This window comes from Lepisma saccharinum, chromosome 27 (genome assembly GCF_977018435.1).
Source record: "Lepisma saccharinum chromosome 27, izLepSacc3.1, whole genome shotgun sequence".
Taxonomy (NCBI): Eukaryota; Metazoa; Arthropoda; class Insecta; order Zygentoma; family Lepismatidae; genus Lepisma; species Lepisma saccharinum.
The window spans coordinates 35686967-35699840 of NC_139255.1; the positions used below are offsets into that span (position 1 = coordinate 35686967).

Here is a 12874-nt window from a genome sequence, read left to right on the forward strand (position 1 = left end):
AAACGCTTTCGTTCGGAACGGGACCTTTTTGGACTCCTTGGGGGTCCGAGCCAAAATACCACATAGCTTGATCCAACGGGAAGGGCTAGTGTATGGGATAGAATTTGACGTAACAGAACAGGACATCCTCGATGGCATCGATTCTCCCTTTCGGGTTACTTGCGCTAAAAGACTAAAAAAAAAAAATCTGGCGAGAGGATGGCACTTTCCAACTCGTGGACACAAAGTTGATATGCCTCACCTTCCACGGCAAACACTTGCCCGAAAAAGTGCTGATAAATAAGGAAATCTTCACAGTCAAACCGCGAGTTCGATCGGTTTTACAATGCTCTGGCTGTTTCCGATATAATCATTCCCAGGTTCAATGCCGGTCTAAACCACAATGTGCTAACTGTGGCCAAGAACGACACGGGGAAGGATGCTCCAACCCCTCTCACTGTAGCAATTGCAAAGGCCCCCATGGGGCACGTGACCGTCAATGCGATTTCTGGCAAAGAGAACAAACCATTCAAACTCGTATGGCGGAAGAAAATATTTCCTATTATGAAGCAAAAGCCAAACTCCTTGGAACCTTCCACCCACCCTTAACTCGGGAAGACATTTTGAATCCCATGCTAAACAAGCGTGACTTTCCCAAATTGTCACCCACAACCACCTCGACCCCCTCGAACGGAACACGCCAACTCGGCGCTTGGGATAACCCCTTCCATACATTACAGAAGCACCTTGTTTCTGACCCTTCCACCCCAAGTGGTCGACAGACCGCCACGCCGCAGGCAGTGGAGACAGTTCGTTCAAAAAACAAAATTTCTCCCCGCCGCTGGACTGGCAAGCATAATAATCCCGTGGCCCATTCCTCTTCGAAGGAACAACATGCAGATCTACAAGTCAAGGCATCCAGCAACAACGTTGAAAAAACAAGAACCATTTCTAGTTCATCGACATCGGAAAATGAATTTACCCCCTCTCCCCCCATCGGGCGTAACGCTCATCCGGCCCGGAGGCCCCCCCCCCCGGACCCGATACCATCGCCGCCTTCGGAACCATTGCAAGTTCACCATTCCGAACAACAAACGATCTACAAATCACTCTTGGACCTCATAACGACCTTATGGGCATCAGTGCTCCAAATATCAAATATACGCGAACAAAATATTCTCATCCAGCAAATTCAAGCACTCACGACCCATCTGTTATCCATCATAGAAGGCTGATTATCTATCCTTCGCCACCCAGGTGCTCCTAACAACTATAGCCTTACAACAAACTATTACCTTCAACCCTTTTTCGACTTTCTTTTTCCTTTTTTTTTTGTTTTATTACCCTCTCGATAAAATGAATATATTACAACGGACGCTCGCCTATTCCGGCATAGACCGCCTCCATGAGTCTTTCTCTCTTGTTTATTTTTCTTTTTTCCCTCCCCCTCCATGTCATTTCCTGTTCTTATTCAATGGAACGTCCGCAGCTTTTCGGCCAGAAAATGCGAATTACAGAAACTTGTGGCGGATTATAAACCGCATCTCCTTAGTTGACAAGAGGTGAAAGGAACTCGCTATGAGAACTACAGATTACCACATTTCATCTCTTATGGTCCCCCTTTCCCCGCAACACAACGAGGTGTTGCGATTTACGTCCACGAAAATCTCCCACATTCCCCCCTCTCTCTCCCCTCCTCGCATCCTTTAATTCACCAGTATAACGTCGAAATTGTTGCTGTCCGCATTCATTTTCATCAACACCTATTCACACTCCTCTCCCTTTATATTCCACCCCATCACTTTTCGCAGAACATCCCTTTATCCACCCTCACTGACCTTCTCGCCTTACTCCCAGGACCCTATCTCATAACCGGTGATTTCAATAGCCATCACCAGCTGTGGGGCAATGTCCTGACCGATAGATTAGGTTACACCATAGAAAATTGGATCCTTGAGAACGACTTCATTATAATGAATGACGGTACCCCCACCCACTATCCACACAATGGTTCCCGTCCGACTGCTATCGATTTAACATTAGTGTCTCCAAACCTTTTTTCTCATATTAACTGGACCAACGATATTGACTTACGAGGGAGTGATCACACGCCGATATTTCTTTGTTTACCCAATACCTTTTCGAAAACAGGTGTGACTGACATTCCTGTCCGTCGATGGACACGTGAGTCTATTAATTGGAAAACCTTTCGCTCTTATTTTCTCAAATTATACTATACGGATGATATACCCTCCCACCGGACAATGACATATACCAAATTCCTCCATATGATTACGTTAGCACTTGACCGGAGCGGTACGCGCCAAAAATTCTTTTCCAAAGATCGATTTCCTAAGATTCATTGGTGGAACAATCAGTGTGCCGCCATCAAAAAAAAAAAAAAAATAGCACTCACAAAACTCTATGCTAAACACCCCACGCCCGAAACATGGCTGGAGCTCCACAAACTTCAGACGCTCGCAAAAAATACATATACCAAAGCCAAACGACTGGCATGGAAACTTTTCTGTCAGTCCCTTGATGTGACTCTCCCCATAGGAGTCATTTGGCGCAAATTTAACTCTTTACGACACCCCCATGTTCCTCACCCCCGACCGATTAATAATGCCTGGGAAGTCGAATTTATGGACCTCCTAACACCTCCTACGGTCACCCTACCTCCCCCATCTCTAGCCCAGACAAACATTTCATTCACAGCAGATTTCCCCGCTGTTACAATATCGGAACTTCAACATATCCTAGAGAATACCCCCTCTACTGCCCCAGGATATGATGGCATCACTTACGACACCCTCAAACACCTCCCAGAACAAGGTCTTAATATCCTCACGGCAATCTTCAACTCTGTTTATCGTAGGGGTAAAATCCCGCGAGGTTGGACTCAACATGTTGTCATTCCAATATTAAAACCGACTAAACCAGCTACCCATGCCACGTCCTACCGCCCCATTGTTCTTATACCAGTAATGGCTAAATTATTCGAAAAAACTTTACAACTCCGAATAACGTGGAATTTAGAAAAACGAAATTTTTTTCCTCCCTCTCAAATGGGATTCCGTACCGGGCTTGGAAACCAAGACGCTATATGTACCCTCACAGTGGTACTTCAGAATAGCCAACTCTTGCGACAATACTGCTTTAGCTTATTCATATATGTTGCTCACCCCTACGATTCGGTCCAAATTCCCATATTATACCAAATTCTAGCTAATCTTCACATTCATCCGGTGGTAGCTCACTTAATATGGCATTTATATCACGAACGAATATTGGTTTTTTGGTTCCCCCATAATGTTACGGGACCACGACTAATCCGGAGTGGTGTCCCCCAAGGCTCCCCACTCAGCCCAATTCTTTTCAATATATATACACAATACTTGCATCAAACACCAAATTCTACTCATCATATCCTTCAATATGCTGACGATTTTTGTTTTTATAATAGCACATCAGATGCCACTCGAGGCATCTTAGACCTACGCAAATTTATCATTCAATTACGTGATCAATTAGCGCTCCGCGGCTTATCATTTTCCCCGGAGAAATCACAGATTATTATTTTCAATCCGTATATGCTTACTCGCTATCCCAATACACTAACTCATTTACATCACATTCCGGTGGTCCAAACCTGTAAATACTTAGGTATTCATTTCGACCGTAAATTAACTTGGCAACCACATCTTCAATATTTGATCACAAGAGGGAAAAAATTGATTAACATTCTGAAAGGGCTTGCCACTACCAAATGGGGGGGCCACCCCTCCATTATGCTATTATTTTATAAGAATTGCTTTCGCTCACTTTTTGACTATTCGGCGCCCGTATTGGGAGGGATGCCTGATCGCTGGCTCCAAAAAATGGATATCTTACAACGTCAGGCACTCCGCCTTTGCCTCGGATTAATGGCATCTAGTCCCAATGTAAGCGTTTATGGAGAGAGTACTGAACCGCCTCTCTCATTCCGATATCAATACTCTACCACGAAATACATATTGAAAACATGGGAACGACACCCTCATCCCTTCAATACCGAGTTCGCTATTCAACGCCAACTGGAAGCAAATTTAACTCTCGATCGCTCTCGCCCTCGGCTTTTCTTTTTATCTTGTTATAATATTGATCTCAGCTTTACATTTACATCCCCTTTGATATACACTTTACCAATACTCACCGCCCCTCTCCCTAATATTAACTTTACTGATTTCGGTCGACACGAATATTACAAAGAACTCTGACCCGACCATACTTTTATCTACACAGACGGGTCCAAAAATGCCGACCGCGTTGGATGTGCCTTTTATGTCCCTCAATACAATGTTGTACGACAATTTTCCTTATCGCCAGAAGCGTCTATTTACTCGGCAGAGTGCTATGCCATTTATCAGGCCTTGATCCATGCTCGTGAAGCACAATACACGCAAACTTTAATTCTCACAGTTGCCCTCAGCGTATTATTCACGATCGCTCGTTGTGGTAAGGATGCTTACCGGTTGCAACTCTTTCCCATTTTAGTTTTACAAGAGTATTTTCACCTCCAAAACAAAGCCCAACGCGTACAGTTTACCTATGTCAAAGCACATAGCAATCTTAATCCTCATCAAGACCTTGTGGATCATTATGCCAAAACAGCTGTGGACGTTCCTCTCAGTGGCGTGCCCAGGGGGGGGGGTTGGTGGGGGTTAAAACCCCCCCCATTGGTTTCGTCATTTAAAAAAATTCAAAGCAGAAATACATTTTATTTCATAAATTGCCAATATTGTAAAATGTTTACATTTGGCAATGAGAAATGTATTGCTTCTTCAATTACTTTTGATAATATTGGAGTTGAGTTACAGCAATGCACAAGCATTCATTCATTCCTTAGTCACTGAAAAGGAAGGAGTATTTCCTTCTCAGTATGGTCAAGAAAAGAGCCGCAACCCTTGGAATGCGAACTGAAGGAATCCCTCCTCCCCTTTCTTTCACGCACGATGACCCTCTTAGGAGAATGACCCTCCCTTTCCTGTTACGACAGTGCTGCTAACTTCCCTTTTCTTTCTTTCCCCCTCTTATACCATTTATACCAGCAGAGCAAAGTTCTGTGAGATTTGAATCACTATAATTAGTAGGCAAAGTAAGTCAAAATCTTATTTCGCACCTGGATGCATATTTATTTCAAAATATCAATAATTATAATAATAATAATAATTGTTGCAGGCAGTAGCGAGGCATGGTTTTACGAAGTAGGCAATCGATGTTTTGTACAATAGCATGCCGGGAGGAAGGGAGGGATGCGTTATATAGCGCAACTGGCCCAGTCAGTTTCATAAACAAAATAAAAGCAATTAATATGCCAAAATATTATACGTTTTACTCTTGTGCTCTTTACAAATTAGATATTTTTTTCGCAACCAATTTCCAGCCTTCAGTTTATTGAATTTTCTTGTAACACATGTGAAAGATCTCGCTTGAATTTGTGCGTAAATAATTTAGCAGTTGCCAACACTACTGACACTGACACTACTGGTTGCTGTCAACACTGGTGACGTAATTTGAGCTGGACCAAGCTGGATGCATGGTTCAGACATTCGACCGCCCGGTATCTTTGTCCCAAGTCCTGGTGTTCACTGGGGTTGTAGCAAGTTGCAGTCTGCAAGGTAGCAAGTCGAAGTGGTCGTGTTGTGTGTTATGTTTCTGCGTGTGTAATAGATTTTTGACGTGGAACTAAAGATGGATAGAAAAAAGAGGAGAAATACATTATTAGATTATTTCAAAAAGAAACAAAAAATGGAAGTTGAAGCTTCACCTTCCACAAATAGAACGTCAGAAAAGGTCGATTTAAGTTCAAAGGAATTCCATCCGAATTGCGAGAGTGAAACGTGCGAACTTTCAGACTCTTGATATTCAACAAGAAGGCATAACAGAAGATATTGCAAACCTTGTTGCAAAATTATGTCAAGGAACTGTCGAGGTAAGTGACGTTCATTATTTGATAGCAGATATATCCATAGGCGGATTTAGAATTGTTTTTCTGGGAGGGCATAGCATGAGCTGTAAGCATACAATCGTGTGTGTGCAGGGGAGGGGTGTGCCCGCGTGTGTATGTCTGGAAGACGTGTGTAGGATGTCATCCTATATCACCAATAAACTTTCGCAGGGCGAGAGAACATTATGATGAACAAGTTTCCTCAATGATTTCAGGGGCCTCACCGATGGTGGTGTAATCAAAGAGGTCCTGAGTTTGATCCCCTGTGAAGGTGCATTGCACAGTGGTACGTATCCCGATTTAAACTTTAAGACCAGTCCTGATTAACGTATCTGAATATAAAATGGACTATAAAATCATTTACTTTTTGTTTTGTTCACGAACCCTCGAAAAACGATATTACCTATCTTATAGATCCACCAAGGTATTTGAAACCCTGGCGTCGGAGCAGTGGCACTAATGTCGCTAGTGTATATGTATGCAACCACATTATAAAATCACGGTTGGCATGGACAGTTTTATTATTTTGTAGGAAAGGGATAAAGTTTGTATTACGACACGGGATAGACTAGATAGGCATCCTATTAACTGTAAATATTCCTTACAAATCTTCTGAATATTTCTCTTGTACAAACGAAAAAAAATACAATAAGTAATATACGTGTGAGGTAATAAATTCATTTTCTGAAAGCATCTTTTCTGGCATCAGTTGTCGAAGTAGGGGATGCTGCCTTCAGTTAAGAAAGTTTCACAAATCATACCCCCAATTAGAATAATTTTCATATTGAGCATCCTCCACCTACTGTATTGTCTCCATGTTGATCCATACAAGGATGTACCCCCTCGTATCTCCAAAATCGATCAAACATCCCCTCCCTTTTCGGCTACGAATTTGCATTTCGAGCACTGTCTGGCAAGATTTTGTCGGGCTCAGTGACAGATCCTGTGGTGCGGTACTGGGCTTCGGAGGGGAAGGGGGGAGTGGCCCCTTCAACAGTTGGTTTCGCAGTTCCATAACGTTAACATTATACAAAATTCCTCTCCATAGACCTAATATGAAAATGAATATGACACATTAATGACACTGTAGTAGAAAATGTTAATTACTGAAGCGGTTCGTATTTGTTTGTCGACTGTCAAACAAATGTTTTGACCAATAATAAAATAATACAATGCCAAAAATGTACACAATATTTAGCAAAACCATCTCCACAACAAGGACAATGTTGATTGAATTGATGTTTTAAATCCACTTTATGCACAGTAAGGCTAATCGGGACTGGGCCTAAAGTTTAAAGTGAGATCCGAACCACTATTAGCCTCCACCGGGTATTGAACCCGGGACACCTTGATTACAAGGCGACGATGCTCACACTGAAATGAAACTGTGGTATCGTCATCTTGCAGCAATGCAAAGACGTCCAGTAAATGCTCTTGAAGCAATTGATATATGCAGTGAAGTAATATTTCCCTGGGTAAACACACGTTTGCTCATATTATGTACAATCCCGGTAACAACAACATCAAATGAGAAATCATTCTCAACTTTGAGGCACTTGAAGACCTATCTTCGAAATACCATTTGCGAAGAAAGATTAAATGGGTTAGCTGCTCTGAACATTCACCGGGATATAAAAGTTACTTGTGACGACATACTGTCAGAACTCGCACAGAAACCTCGATGCCTAAATTTCAGAATTTAAATTGTTGAACTGTGGTACCTTATTTATTACTGTCTTTAAGACATCAAGTAGTCTTAATCTCTTTAATGTTGTTACAATGTTGAGTGTACATATTTTTTGTTTAAAAATTATATTTGAGCAATTAAATATAAAATATTAATAATTTGGTAATATTCAAGCAGGTGCTTTTATATGATGCAATAAAAACATGAAGCATCCATAGCAAATACATTGATTGCGTTCATTGGGGTAAAATCCAAGTATATTAATTATCTAATTTATTACAAGAAATTTGACCTGTGAACTGGAAAATGTGTTAGATTGATAACCCCCCCCCCCTTACGAAAATCCTGGGCACGCGCCTGGTTCCTCTCCCCTCTCCTATCCGACTTGCCTATACTGATCTTCTCCCACGGGTCAAAAAAAAAAAATCACTCTCAGTGGGAAAATTGGGTCCATGACGCAGTGGCAAAAACCACTATACTGCTTTTCCGGATTCTCTGGAGTAGCGACGCGCAGAGGGGTAACCTTGTGGGCGGGGCCAGACTGGGTGGGGAAGGGTGCGGGATGAAAGCAACGAAGTGCTGCGCGGTATAAGGGCCGTAAAGCTAAACGCTTTCTGCTGCCAATTTCTTCTCTTATTCTCAACAATGACCTTTCCAGATTGCCAAAGAATTTGGAATATTGTATAAGTTTAACATAAATAGGCTAATAGGGACTGTATCTACTTAATATTTACAGGTCGATAATGTTAATAGATGATTATGATTAATATGTACCAACAGCTTTGGGCCTCTCTGCAGAACTGATTAAGTGAGTCCTTTCAAAATAATGCTTCATAATGATTCCGTCTTAGTTTCCAGTATGTAAGATTTATACGCACAAAGGAATCTAACGAGAATCCAACAACACCATTGTGTTGTGTTATGCAAGAAAAATTGAATTAATTAAATATTAATGGTTACATATTATCTACACTTTGATGATTTGTGTAAAAATTTGTAATACATTTTTTGGACTTGCTAAAACATTAAAACTTGGGTCCCTTAGTCCACCACGGACTCTTATTTCCTTCAAAGGAGAGACTCTTGCATCACTACAGACAAAGTTTGCCTACTGGTTACGTTAACCATTTTGCAAAATATTGTGTGAATTGTATTATATTATAGTTGAAATACATGTTTTGACACCTGACAAATAAATAGGAATCCCTTGATTGATCCATGACTTCAGGGATTACAGTGTCATCATTAATATTTCATATTAAGTTTCATAGAGAGAAATTCTTTTAATAGGGCGCAAATAACTTTACGGAGCGCCATGGCATTATCTTTAACATTTTTTACATAGATCGTTTGGCTCCCAGGGCCGACTCCCGCCGCCCCATAGCTATGGCTCTGAACTTTGACTATAATAATAGGAGAGATTGCGAGCGAAGCGATCAAGAAAATTTTACGAAATGTATTTTTTTTGTATAAAATTTGAAATCGAGGGGGGGGGGCAATTGCCCCTCTGTGCCCCTTGCAAGTGCCCTTGTCCGTCTGGAAGAAAAATGCAAGAAACACATTAGAAACTAATTCCATCATGACTACCCAATTGTCCTGCTATTCTTAGATTCTCCTAGTCTAGTTTTTTTACTTCAATGTTTGCTTCCCCTAGAATGGACTTCGGTCCAAGGTTGGGGGGGGGCAATGCCCTCTGCCCCTGTGGTTGCGGCACTGTTTATGAGTGTCTCTTCATCAATTTCACGTCATCACTCATTGTTGCGATTAGCTAGAAGTGGCAGAAAAGCAACGCTAAGTAACAAAAATCGAATACCCACTCCCTCTTTCTACCACATGAATCACTATTATCAAAAGGTAGACTTGAGAAACAAAAATTTAAGCCTTCGTAATGCCTCTAGCGCAAACTCATCGAAGTCTGCAAATCGTTGAGCTCGTTTCGGATGCTTCTTGCCCGGCGTTTCCAACAGGGATGTTCCATCCTTTCCTCGCGATTGTTTCGCTTCCTTCCGGATATTATAGACGGTGGATTTCCCAATTCCCGTTAGGTCAACTGTCTCCAAAACACATTCATGTAGCTACTGTTTTACCACCTCGTTCAAATAGGTTCTCGAACACATTCAACACTATGCGGCTCTCTCCTGAATGCAGAGTTCCCCTCGACTTCCGAGCTGACATGTTTACTGCGGAACTACTGTACCAAGAATGAGCAGTCGAGTCGCACCCTCCCGTGGATGATGGTCATTGGACGAGGCGCACACCCTTCAACATGCGCCGAGAACGCGAACGCGTTCTCTTACTCCAGAGAATCCGGGAAAGGAATATACTTACAAATGGTTCTATGATAAACTCCCTATTCGACCCTGGTTTCATCATTTAAAAATGCCTCGTGAAGTGATCACCTGTATCCTACGCCTTAGAACGGGACACGTGACCACAAACGAGCATCTGGCACGAATTCCTCAAACTCCTTCTCCCAATTGTACCTGCGGAGAACATAAACAAACCCCCACCCACTTATTTTTCCAATGCCCGCTATGGAACACACATGGACAGGCACTCCTCCACAGACTCCTTCGACAAAAGGTTGCTTTCCCCTTCTCCTTGCCCACTCTACTTTCATCTCCTTCCCCCTCTATAATGTGGATTCTCTATGGATTTGCCCGACAGTGCGACCTTCGCTTTTGATTCCATCCCTCATCATTACTGTATTATAGTGACAGTGAAGTGAAGTGTGAACCAATATAGTGCTGTTTATATTAGTGCGCGAACTTCTAGCCCTCAATGTTCTCAGACCGTTGCCCAAGACTGCTACCCATAGACATACTACCATACTACCATTCAAGCGGTGAGGGGCATGAAGAAGAAGAAGAAGAAGCAAGGAAAAAGTGTTTTCTGTTCATGGCAACTGTGTTCTTTGTTCTTTCGTGGACGTGAACGAAACAACTAATCAACATTAACACGTGCCACAAGATTTCAGGTTGATGGCGAATATATGCTGAAATGAAATAAAAATCTAGACTTGCAGGAAATATCGTATTGGTTCATACAAGCAAATTATCTGGGAAGAGTAAGTTTCAAAAGCATAATATCTTTTGATTCAAAGTAACGTACCTTCCGTGGTTTTTCACTTCAACATTAAATTAATTTTGGTTTTGTCGTAATTTACACTTGTATGTTTCCGTATTGCGTACATAATGATTCCACTTTGTATGACATGATTTTTATTGAAGACGTTCTTTTGAGATTCAGTAAAAGAGTTTTGTTTTATTTCGGATATTGCGACGATTTGATTTGTTGTACCAAGAATTTTCCAAATTTTGTTGAGAAGTCATTGCTTATAAGCAATTGCACACACACACACACACACACACACACACATATATATATATATATATATATATATAGACAGAGAGAGAGAGAGGCTATATATAATTGTAAGGAACTGAGCTGATTACTTTATAACGTGAAAGATGTCCGAAATACCTATCAAATTTGGGGCTCAAGTTTCGTATGTGTAATACTAATCTCCTGGTTAGATTATGATGCGGTCAACAACCTTTCAGTTTAATTTCCAATAGAATTATTTTTGATGATATAACATTACAAGATTACAATTTTTGATACCAGTTTCATAGATCGGAGACACATTAAAATTGGATATTCTGTGTTTCGCTTGGTTCGTACTTACCAATTGTGTATCGGAACATCGTTCAAGGTGCCATTATATTTTTTACACGAAAACAAACTCAATTTTCACATTCTGAGTGTGTTTTTTATTACTTTCTTCGCTTTCGGAACACACAATATGGCGAGCTCGTCTTGACTCAAGTTGTGGGTATGCAGTGTTTCAACCTCCTTCACCGAAAAATATCTACTATCGTGTTTGTCACTGGTGGAAATTATACATTATACACTAGTAGTAGCTGACTGATAGCCTGGGTAGCTGATGGATAAGCCCACGAACCATACACGGATATACCCATGAACCATTCACGGATAGCCCCACGAACCATTATGCATGGCAACTGACCGATAGCCCCACGAACCATTTCCAATAAGGTTAGGTTAGGTTTGGTTACGTTAGGCAAGCATAGTAAAAAAAAGGGGGGGTTGAAACACTGACAGGGGCTTACGTCATCAAACATTCGCAGCATCCGGTTGTTGTAGTGCAAGTAAATGAAAGCAATGGCAATTTTGTGTCTGTGAGATATTTCTCTTCAAAAATACATGATTTCCCGGTCAAGTATATTCTACGATGAAAGAAAATACCACGACGAACGTTGTAAATCTTGGAGAATCTCATTTCCGTAAGTAGTTTCTTGTGTAAAATTGAAGAAATGTGTCTCCGATGTATGAAACTGTTACCCAATTTTTATTTCCATTTTTTTTGTCATATAACAATTTGGAAATTTAATATTTTTATAAGATTACGTACCCCCATCCACTTCTCCCAACTTGCAGCTCTGTTTTGAAGACGAGACCCAGGGGAAGACCACAAAGCAACTAAAATCAAAATTCGTAGTAGGACTTGTATGACTTTGTCCTAAAAATATATTAGGCAGGCAGGAAATCGATAGAAATAGAGGCAAACTTTAATTAGCACTGCACACAAGGAAAAACATTAGTCTTTATAACGAGAATGGCCTTTTTAAAGTACCTTTGTTCCAAGAACAAAAAAATTATAAAGTTATTTGACTCAACACATTACAGAAGGAGCTAAATCTAGTGAATGACATTTGAATGTGATGAAGCCAGAAATATTGTATATGTACAGAGTATCTTAGAATCTATATGTGTGTGAGAGAGAGAGAGAAACCAGATTCGATACCCGGTGGAGGCACAAGTGGTTCGGGTCCCACTGTAGGCCCAGTCCCGATTAGCCTTACTGTGTATAAAGGACTTAAAACAGCAACTGAGCAGAGAGAGAGAAAATGCTATGTATCCGAAAATGCTCCTATCAATAGTTGTGCACATCACAGCTCTATAACAAGTCAACAATGGATTGTTTTCAAATAAATGCTAAACGAACCGAGTTCCGGGACTGATCCAGGAGTGTTCACGGGGAGTAAAGGTCATCAGTGTTGCCAAATGGCAATGGCATTCAAATATAAGCAAGTGATGTGAAGGGCTGGAGTTGACAAGATCGTGAGCACCCCCTACAGATTTAGTTGTAACTGTTAGTTCAAGATTATTTTTTTCCCCCCTAATATTTTCATATT

At 41.2% G+C, this 12874-nt stretch overlaps 1 protein-coding gene across 2 annotated transcripts in view; it reads left to right on the plus strand.

Annotated features, from left to right (window-relative positions):
* The first annotated feature begins 10588 nt into the window (after nt 1-10588).
* LOC145980123 (uncharacterized) overlaps nt 10589-12874 on the plus strand; it is a 73220-nt gene continuing 70934 nt past the window's right edge. For both annotated transcript variants that reach the window (XM_083113134.1, XM_083113135.1), the window contains exon 1: nt 10589-10722. The gene's annotated coding sequence lies outside the window, so the exon portion shown is untranslated. The remainder of the gene's footprint in view (nt 10723-12874) is intronic.